General features: G+C 52.0%; 1 long non-coding RNA gene across 1 annotated transcript in view; it reads right to left on the reverse strand.

Annotated features, from left to right (window-relative positions):
* Positions 1 to 7198, reverse strand: part of LOC129406129 (uncharacterized) — a 64183-nt gene extending 56985 nt beyond the window's left edge. The window contains exon 1 of the long non-coding RNA XR_008630808.1: positions 6453 to 7198. This is a non-coding gene — a long non-coding RNA (uncharacterized LOC129406129). The remainder of the gene's footprint in view (positions 1 to 6452) is intronic.
* Between the last annotated feature and the right edge of the window lie 1363 nt (positions 7199 to 8561).

Here is an 8561-nt window from a genome sequence, read left to right on the forward strand (position 1 = left end):
CCCCTGAGCACAGCCAGGGGTAATTCCTGAGTGCAGAGCCAGGAGTAACCCCTGTGCATCGCCAGGTGTGACCCAAAAACCCAAAAAAAAAAAAAAAAAAAAAAAGAAGTGTTTCCCTCTTCTGAATCCTTCCCTGCGCCCAAGACTTTGTACTTTCTTCCAACACTAACCAATCTCCAAGAACATCCACAATGAACCTTAGGTGGTATTCATATCTTCCAATCGTCCTTTCCACATGTGTGTACAGAATGCTGGAGAACGATAGTGACTTCTGAAGCCAGTTCAAATAAGACAATACAACCTGATCTGTGGTATTACTTGTACTGAGAGAAGCCACCAGTCATGCCACAGAGACATTCAAGCAGCCCTAAGGAGAAGCCCACTGGAAAGAAACTAAGACCTCCAATAACCCCCACTAACTTTAGAGAAGGATCCATCAGCCTCAGTGGTGTCTCAAGATGACTGCCATCCCAAATGACATACTATGGCAATCTTTTTCTAAAAAATAGGAACCACCTCCAATAGAGTTAGGGGACCCACGGGCCATCCACGGTGGCATTCTGGGAGTCATGTGGTACTGGAGATTGAACTGAGGATCTTGAACATGCCAGGCTTATGCCCTACCACTTTATCCCATCTTCCAGGGCCCTATTATTCAGCCAGATTATTATTGAATTTCTGACTTATAGAAACTTTGAAAGCTCAAAGTGTTGTCATAGACACTAACTTTGGGGTGATATGTTATACAGCAACGAATAGTTAATACACCTACTCACAAAAATCGCAAGTCCCTTGAGAGCAGAGGCTGGTTTCCTCTTAAGGGGCCAGAGAGATTAAGAGTTAAGGTTCTTGTTAACAGGAAAGTGCTTCCTAGGCACTGCTTGGGAGTTCCAAAATAAACAACGCTTGGATTCTGTGTATAGAGTCAGTGGGTCATTCCCCTTGCCCAAGGAAAGAAATGTTCTTTTTCTTTCTATATCTATCCATTTATAAACTACTCTCTATTACCTATACCACTTCATCTTCTTTTAACTCATCCTTTTCCTCTTTCTGAGATCTTCCAAAATAGAATTTTCTGAGCAAAGCTTTTTCTCAATTGAAAATGTTCCGTATTTTGGGCTGGAAAGATGGTATAGGAGTTAAGGCCTTTTATCCCCTGGACCTAGTTCAAATCTCAAGCACTGACTGGGGCCACTATGAGCACAGAGTCAGGAACAGCCACTGAGTACAGTCAGTTGAGGGCCCCTCCCCCACCAAAAAAGAAAATATTCCTTATGTCAATAATTTTAGTAACCCAAGCACATGCGCGCATAAATCTCTCACTGTAATATATATTGTCACATTTATCTTTTATTCTACAAATTTTTACTAAGTATTTATTATATCCCAAGAATTACTCTTAAAGCTAGAAATAATATCACTGACTGTGAAGATGCAATTAAATATACTTCTGGCCTCTAAATATAATATTTTAGGGGTTAAGGGGACATACCTAGCAGTGCTTAGAACTTATTCCTACCTCTGTGCTCAGAGCTTATTCCTGCCTCTATGCACAGGTATCACTCCTGGCAGTGCTCAGGAGACCATATGTGGTTCTGGGGACTGAATCTGGGTCAAATGCATGTGACCTGTCTTTGTTAGTCAAAGACAAGTGACTAACCTGCTATACTATCTTTTCAGCTCAATATAATCTTTGTTAATATGACTTCAAAATTAAAATTTCTCCTTTGTAAATTACCCAAAACTATTTTACCCTTTGTTTACTCAATTGGTCATATATCAGCATAGCCTTTTCTTTATGAACTGGAGAGGCGGAAGATTTGGGGCATACCCAGAGATACTCAGAAGATATCTGGCTCTATGCTCAGGGGACCACAGATCATAGAGGTGCCAGGGATTCGAAACAGTGTCTTAGATACCACAGCAACATGTAAAGCAAGTGCCTCACCTCCTGTACTATCTCTCCAGTTTTCCTTTATAAATTTTAAGCTACATTCTCAAGAAAAGTCCATACTTATTTAGCAAGTTTGTACATGCCACATACAATCTGTATGAATCGATGTCCTCTCTTTTTTTGAGAGAGGAGCTCCTAAGTAATGCTCAGGGAACCCTCTCCACATGATACTTGGCCAGACCAGTGGAGGTTGCAGGTATAAAAGGGTTTCAAATCACAGGCCTATTGCTGATACATGAACTGGTGTGCAGTCAGGTACCAGTCCTCAGATATGAAAAGGCTGAAAGTAAACGGGCTTGAGGGTGCAATGCTTAGACTCAAAAATGCTTTGGCTACCAGGACCACCCTGGTGATGTTCAGGGCGACACCAGAACTGCAGCATACACCAGAACTGCAGCAGGCAGTGGTACCAGGGACTCTCGAGAATACAAGAAATGGGGTCCAGCCCTTTGAGCTATCTCCCTAACCCTCAGTGTCCTCATTTTCACTGAACAAATTTATGGACCACATTTCTTGGCAAATTTATGTATATAAAAGATAAATATTTTGATAAAGATCATTTATTTATTATACAAGCCTCAGTGACTAAATATAAAAATTTATTTCACAGAACTACTTGTAATAGATGCAGTAAAATGACATGTAAGCAAAACTTTCTCTACTCATTTATATTTACTGTACATAGTGTGAAAAGAAAAGGTATGCTACACGTTTTTGTTTTTAACAGGGGTCGGGGGGAGGGTATAAGGAGGTGGAGGGGTTGAGTGGGGACAACACCCAGCTGTTTACTGGGTTTACTCCCAGTTCTAGCAGATCTAGTAGATGCATCACACCTGGTGGGGCTCAAGGGTGCATAGAGCATGTTGGGAATCGAACCAGGGTTGGGTGAGTGCAAGGCAAGTGCCTTACTCTCTATACTATCATTCTGGCTCCTATATTTCACTTTAAATCAGATTCAACTCAGGGCTCTGTCCCTATGCAACCTCAGACTAGTTATTTAATTATCCCACACCTCAGTTTTCCTGACCTACACTGGAGATAAATCTACCTCCAAAAGTTGTTAATGAGGATTACAATAATAACCTACTTTAATGTTGTCAAGGAAGGCAAGGAATGTCAATTTTCTACCTTTTCCTGGGGGTTTGTGTTCTCAGATTTGTCAGAAAATCTTTGCAGGCACAATTATCTTTGTATGAAATTTTTATCCTCCCCATCTAAAGAGCTAAGATTCAGCTTAGGAAGTCAGAGAAATTGTACAGCTGGTAGGTTGCTTGTCTTGCACATAGATGACCGGGGTTGGATCCCCAGTACACATAAGGTCCCCTAAGCACCACCAGGAGAAATTCCTGAATGCACAAGGAGTAACTCCTGAGCACTGCTGTGTGGTTCAAAACTAAAACAAGGGGCTGGAGTGATAGCACAGCGGGTAGGGCGTTTGCCTTGCACGCGGCCGACCCGGGTTCGAATCCCAGCATCCCATATGGTCCCCCGAGCACCGCCAGGAGTAATTCCTGAGTGCATGAGCCAGGAGTGACCCCTGTGCATCGCTGGGTGTGACCCAAAAAAAAAAAAAAAAAACTAAAACAAAATGGGGGCTGGAGTGATAGCACAGCGGGTAGGGCGTTTGCCTTGCACGCAGCCGACCCGGGTTCAAATCCCAGCATCCCATATGGTCCCCTGAGGACTACCAGGGGTAATTCCTGAGTGCAGAGCCAGGAGTAACCCCTGAGCATTGCCAGGTGTGACCCAAAAAGAAAAAAAAAAAAAAAGAAAAAAACTAAAACAAAATGTTCTCTTTAAAAAAAAAAAAAAAACTTTCCCATTTGGTTCTGAGTTTCTAAGTTTCTATTTCAAGTGATTAGTGTATTTCAATATGTTACAATTTTCTGTCACTTTCTCCCTATCTGAGTATCTTGTGAGCAGGGATCATATGATTTTCTTGACATCCTCAGGCATTCAAAAACCACCTTGCTGGTGCCAGAAATAGTAGGAGAGGTATGGCACTTGCCTTGCATGCAGCTGACCCTAGTTTGATTCCCCAGCGCCCAATATGATCCCCAAAGCCCACCAAGAATGATCCCTGAGCACATAGCCAGAAATAAGTCCTGAGAATAGCCAGGTGTCGCCCCAAAACAAAATAAAACCAAAAACCACCTTGCGCTTTACTGGTAGGGAACAAAACATGTGTTGAAGAGTAAATGAGTAAGAGAAATGGTACAGCAGGCAGGCACTTACCTTGCATGAGGCCAACCCAGGTTGTCCCCAGAACCCAATACAGTCTCCTAAGGACTGCAACGATCTAACAAACAAAAACTAACAAACAAAAAGCCCTGAGCACCATTGGCTGTGCCTCCCTCTCCCCCCAAAAAAAAGAGTAAATGAATAAAAACCTTAAAGAGTACCCAAAATTACTACTGACTCAAATTTATGGTGTTGCCCTTATGGCCAAGATGTTGTTTTATACTTCTGAATCCCTTCCCCAAAGCATTAAGAATATTTAGGACACAGACTACATGAAATAAACACTTTTGAATTGTTTGATGTATATTCTTCTTCCACTTCACATGATTTTAACTCAACTTTAAAAAGTTAAAATGGATGGTGCTTTCAGAAGCTTTTTTAAACAGAAGTTTGTTTGTTTTTTTTAACTTGATCAACAACTTTATTGAAAAGCCTGGAAAGCTGAGCCCTACCTCTCTGGGAGGGTCTGTGGTGGTCCCAGACCCAGAAATTTCAGGAGTGCTGTAGCCCCAGCAGAGGGGTTTTCTTTCAACAGTTACTGGCAAGGAACTAAAACAAATGCTAGAACTAGATTACAATCAGATTTTCTTTGCATGTGTTTTTGAAAACAGCAGTAAAGGTTTGCATCTTCCTAAATCATTTCATTAAATCGAATACCATACAGCCCTTGGATGCGCTGTGAAAAAAAATGAAAATAACATTAGGCAAAACTTAGTTTAATAGCTTTCAGCCCCAGGTTCCCCACCCTGCGGTCAGGAGGCTGTGGGCCAGCTGGCTGTACCACCTCACCCTGGGAGGCGGCTGCTTCTCAACAGTAAAACTGCATTAAGTGAAGAAATTTAGAGTTCTTTGGGGTCTTCCAAGATAAAAACAAACTTAACTTCTCATGAGTAGAGATTCTTTTACAGGTTAGGGCTTCGTCTAGGGAAGAGCCAGAAAGGATCTCAAAAACATTTCAGACATCTTCTGGATGTAAAGAAACTAACAAAAAAAAAAAAAAAAACCACACACACACACAGGAAAAAAAACACACAAAGCGAAGGGCCAGACAGATGGCTCCAGGGGCTCATGCACACGCAGGAGGCCCAATCAGAGCCTCCACACCACAAGGTCCCCTCAGCCCCTCAGGGAGTGACCTGAGTGCACTGGGCTAGGAGTGGCTGCCCCTAACACACACACACACACACACACACACACACACACACACACACACACGGAGAGGTGTTCACTGCTGAGTGACTGCCCCTAACACACACACACATACACACACACACAGAGGTGTTCACACACACAGGGTGTTCACTGAGTGGCTGCTCCTAACACACACACACATACACACACACAGAGGTGTTCACACACACACGGAGAGTTGTTCACTGCTGAGTGGCTGCCCCTAACACACACACACACACACACACACACACTGAGGTGTTCACACACACGGAGAGGTGTTCACTGCTGAGTGGCTGCCCCTAACACACACACACAGAGGTGTTCACTGCTGCATCGCGGCGGAGTATTTCCCATTCGTGTCTACACACGAGTCACGCCCAGCTGAGTCTGGGAAGCAGAGCCCCGGCCACCAAACCGTCCTTTATGCTTCCCCGCAGGGAGGAAACCGAAAGCCTGACGAAGCCGAGGTGGGCTGGGGGTTTCTAACACGGGGGGCGGGGTCCACCAGCAGCCGACACCGGTGCGCGAGCCCCCGCCCACCCCCCACCCCACCCCACCCCGGGCCGTCCGTCTGGCCGAGCGCGTCCTCAGGGGCGGCCGCCCCGCTGAGCCCCATTTCTCAGATGAGCAGACCAAGGCCCCGCGTTGCCGGCCGCGCAGCCCCCCGCCGAGAATCTCGGGGTGCCGGGCCGTGGGGAGGAGGGGGCGGTGTCCCCGGAGCCCCGACACACACCGACGACGAGGGGAAAGTTCGCGGCCGTGGGCAGTTTCCAGCCCGCCAAAGCCCTTCTCCCACCTGGCGACCCGCGGGGGGGAGGGTCCGGGAAGCCTGGGGGTCGCACGAGACCCCCCCCCGAGAAGGCGCCCGGCGCTGCACACGCGCCCCGGCCGCCGCGGGGGCGGGACCCTCCGCGTCTCCCCACGGGCCGGGCGGCGCCCAGGTGCGCGGCCCAGCCCTGCCACCGCGCGGGCTCCGCGACCCCCGCCCAGCCCCCCGGGGCAGCGCGCGGCCGGGGCGCGCGGAGAAAGGATGCTCGGGGCGGGGCCCGGTGGGGGAGGGGTCCGCGCCCGGACTCCCACTCACCGCCTCGCGCTGCTCCCGGCCCGGGCTCCGCAGCGGTCCCCTCAGCGGCTCTGCGGACGCGCGTCTTCCCCCGTGGCTCGCCGGCCGGCCGCACAGCGCGCGGTGCAGGCGAGAAGTCGTCGCGCACGGACGGGTGTGTGGCGAGCGGAGCCGGGGAGCTGAGAGGATGGAACGGGCAGGCTTGCAGTCGCCGCGTCCACCTCAGACACGGCCGCCGCCGGCTCCTCTCAGCCGCGGAAGCTGTGGGCCCGCCCACCACACCCGCCTCCTGCCGCTTGCACCGCCCTGCTGGAGGAGCGACAGCGGCGCCGACCAATCACGGCCCCCATCGAGGCCTGGCCCGGCGAACTCCGGGGCGGGCGAGCCCGGAGAGATTTTAGGAAAGCGAGGACGGCGGCGGGACTTCCTGTGACTGACGGCCGGGAGCAGCCAATCGGAAGCTGCGAGATGACCTCATCGCCGAGGGAGCTCTGGAACTGGCCGAGCGACTGGGAGGAGACGGGAGGAGGTCGGCGACGAGCCGGAGGCGGGGCGCTGGGCTCTTAAAGAGGCCGCCGCCCTTTGGACACCCTGTCAGGGGAAGGCGGCCGGCTGGTTGTACCTCGCCAAGTTCTCCCGACTCAAATGCAGCGCGCCTCGGCATTGCATTAATGAATCTCCTCTCTTTATCAGTAATCCTTCCCGACCTCACCCCCATCCCGTCTAGGAGGCTGCCTGGGACGACCCGCCGTCGGCCGGTACTTCACTTTCACGCTCCCCCACTGCAGACAATAAATTCCGCCCCGGCGCGGAGCCCAGAATTCCCGTTACAACCCCCGCCCCAAGCGCGGCCCCTCCGCCTCGTTTTCTCTGAGTCAGTCTCCCCAACGGTAAACGGGCGGCTCCTCGCCCCTCCTCTCCCTACCTGCCTCGAATGCTAGAAGGTTGAGGTCATGCCCCAGCCGAGAGCCCCGGGCTGCAGGGAGCCCGGAGCGGGCACCGGGGGGCACTCCCGGGGAGAGCATCTCCCGACGGCCCCGCCGTTCTAGCACCCGGGGCCGCGGGCGAGGCGTGTCGGGGGGTCTCCCGGAGGGAGGGGCGACGTGCTCCCCGACTGCCTCCCGGGAGGGGAACGCGGGGTGGAGGCCGGAGCCGGGGAAGGAGGAACGAGCCCGGGTTGGCGCGGGCGAGCGGTGGAAGCGCCCGGGCTGCAGCGGGGCGGCCGCGGGGCGCGGGCGCTCCTCCAGCTTCGGGGAGGGGCGCTGCGGGTTCGGGCACAAAGGCCGGATAAGGGGGCACCCCGCTCGGCTTCCCCGCGCGGTTCTCACGGCGATCCCCGGCTCCCCCACAGAGGTCTCGGGGGGGGGGGGGCGGTGTGTGGGGAAGATGCGGGGGCTGGAGGGGTGAGGGAGGACTGGGAGCGGAGCCCTCGGGGTCCTGGGGCGTCGCGGAGATTCCTCCAGAAGCCCGCCTCAGTTCCTAGCACTTGGGGACAGTGGGATCCCTGCGGCTCCTGAGTCACAGCCGGCCCCCGCGCCCGCCCCCGCCGGGATCCTCCGCAAGCCCTGATGGAAGCATTAGCCCTGCAAATATTTCTGGAGTAGACGCATCACCACCTCGGGGGTGCTTTCACCGCCAGAGGAGGGCGGGAGGAATGGAGCCAGACGCTGAGGGGTGACTTCAGCCGAGCAGCCCGTTGCTCCGTGCCATGACTAACCCGAGGCTGCAGAGGAGAAAGTGCTCCAGGTTGGAGGAGTTGGGGTGTGACCGGGTCTCCAGGTCAGACTGGCATGGGGCGTTCCAGAGAGCGCCCACTAGACACCGCCCTGGGGAAAAAGCCAAGGCGAGAGGGGGCCCAGGCCTGGGGGGGGAGGGTCTGGGCTCCCCCCTCACCCCTTTCCGCCTCCCCCAAAAGTTCGAACTTTTTTTTTTTTTTGCTTTTCGGGTCACACCCAGCGATGCACAGGGGTGACTCCTGGCTTTGCACTCAGGAATTACGCAGGGGACCATATGGGATGCCGGGGTCGAACCCGGGTCCGCTGCATGCAAGGCAAACGCCCTACCCGCTGTACTATCACTCCAGCCCCACTTCTTTTCTTTTTAGGCCACTTATTTGTGTATACATACCAC

The sequence above is a fragment of the Sorex araneus genome, chromosome 6 (genome assembly GCF_027595985.1).
Source record: "Sorex araneus isolate mSorAra2 chromosome 6, mSorAra2.pri, whole genome shotgun sequence".
NCBI classification, from domain to species: domain Eukaryota; kingdom Metazoa; phylum Chordata; class Mammalia; order Eulipotyphla; family Soricidae; genus Sorex; species Sorex araneus.